Source organism: Juglans microcarpa x Juglans regia, chromosome 1D (assembly GCF_004785595.1).
Source record: "Juglans microcarpa x Juglans regia isolate MS1-56 chromosome 1D, Jm3101_v1.0, whole genome shotgun sequence".
In the NCBI taxonomy this organism is placed as follows: domain Eukaryota; kingdom Viridiplantae; phylum Streptophyta; class Magnoliopsida; order Fagales; family Juglandaceae; genus Juglans; species Juglans microcarpa x Juglans regia.
This window is the reverse complement of record NC_054594.1, coordinates 34,834,617-34,836,905: the sequence shown is the minus strand read 5'-3', so window position 1 is coordinate 34,836,905 and position 2,289 is coordinate 34,834,617.

Sequence of the window (2,289 nt, the reverse complement as noted above, 5' to 3'; positions counted from 1 at the left end):
AATTTTTTCGTTCTTGGAAAAATCAAGAGGATACTACTTTTTCACAAGACAATAGATATCGTCAATATTAAAAGATTTATAAGCATCATTTGGATCTAAAGCTGAGCTAAGGGTTAAAAGCTTGAGAAAGTCTACTATGGCGCCCCACTATGATCGCTCAATTTAACCGCTGGTCAAATTTATTTATTAATTTATTTTTTATTTTTTACTCAGTGGTTAATGAAGTGATTTTAAATGTATTGGTGTATTTTTTTTATTTTTTAAAAACATTTTAATGTATTAAAAAAATGTGAAAAGAAAAAGAAAAAGAAAAAGAAACAAAACCACTGGGCGGCACGCCCAACGGTAAGAGTGGGGCGGCATAGTAGCTCCACTCTAAAAGCTTTGTTGCTCCTTCACCAAACCTATTGTCAATCTCTTGCATTTGAAAATCTATAATAGCATTAAATATTTCAAAATGATAATGATGCTCTATCGTAATGTGATCTCGTTGATGACAACCATGACTTTGTACATAACAAAAGCTCAATTCTGGAATGTCAATATCAAATTTCTTGGAGAAAGAGACAACATTCGCAAGGAAACTTTCCCAACCTTCATTTCTCAACTTTTGAATAAGTCTTTTTGTAGTAGAAACCATATTCATGGCATTCAAAATGTCTTGAGATTTTTGTTACAAAACTTGACTAAAAACATCAGTAATACCCATGATTCCCTTCATTAAATGCAAAATAAATATAAATTGGATGATGTAATCATTTTATAAGCAACATTCACATCCCCGCGTTGAAAGTAAGTGTATCCTTTTTTTATTATATTTTCAAGCACCGAGCAAGTGGCTCAAAACATTCGTAATAGATTGCAAATAAAATAAAAATGAGAACCACAACGACAATCACCGGCTCGTTTGACAATGCCAATTTAGTTGCTCCTTTTCCACTTTCAAGTTCATCAATAGTTATCATATGTACAATTTGTGTTGCCTGAGCAGCTTGCAATTCATCATAAAGTTTACATGAAGGGCCCACCACATTGATAATGAAATTCAAATTTGAGAAAAACTCATGAACAAAAACTTCCTCTCTAGATGCAGCAACTAATGCTAACTGTAATCGGTGAGCAAAACAATGAATATAGTATGCTTATGGACAATCTTTAAAAAATAATGCTTGCAATTCTTTCTATTCACCATGTATATTACTAGCACCATCATATCATTGTCCACGAATATTTTGGATATAAAGACAATGATGAGAAAGAACTGCAGATATTTCATTCTTTAGAGTCAATACCGATGTATCTTTAACATGTACAAGATCAAAAAATCGTTTTTGTATAAAACCATCATCAACAACAAATCTCAATATTATAGTCATTTGCTCCCTCATGCCTCATCTCATACTTCATCAACAATAATACAAAATTTAGAATTTTTAACATTTTCACGAATTTTATTTCTCATTTTCTTTGCAAGATCTTCCAAAAACTCAAAATGAAGTTATCATCCTAGTCCATAAACTCCCACTATCTCGCCAACTTGGCCATGAACAGGGATCGTGGTCAAACCCCTCCCAGAAGCGTCGTTAGGGTTATCTTCTCGTCATGGTCTTTAGTGGTAGGGGTGGACAGCATCTGAGGCCTCCAGCGGAGGCGGGGGACGAAGGGGGGCCAGCCTCGCTCCGTGCTTCCCCTGCCCCACATATATATATAAATAATTATATATGTATTTATATACATAAACAAAAAATCCAGGCATAAAACGACATCATTTTGTATATGACAAAGTGACGTTGTTTCATGCATGGGATTTTTTTTTTTTTTTTTTAACTTAATAACATATGACCAAACAACGTCATTTTTTCATAGACAAAACGGCATCGTTCTGGTCATATGTTATTAGCCCCTACGTCGTGACTCCCTTTTTTCTGGCTTTCTATGAAAAATCTCTCTCTCTCTCTCTCTCTCTCTCTCATCTTCGTCGTCGTCCGTTTACATCTCTGTCGTCGAAGGAAAGAATCGAACCTGATAGCTCTCCGATTATGTTTATTTTATTTTTTGTTGAGTTATGGAATGAAGATTAGAGGAATGAAGGGATGTAATCGGAGTTGAAGGATGTGATTATGTGTTTGTGAATTATCTGTTGTGGAGACTCGATTGTGCATATGTTTTGGTGTGTGTTAATTTTTGTGTGAGAATGATTTTGTGAATTTAGGGTTTCTGATTGGGTACTAAGAATACTTCAAGTATTATCATAATATCTATTTATTATTCATTATTTTATTATTATTT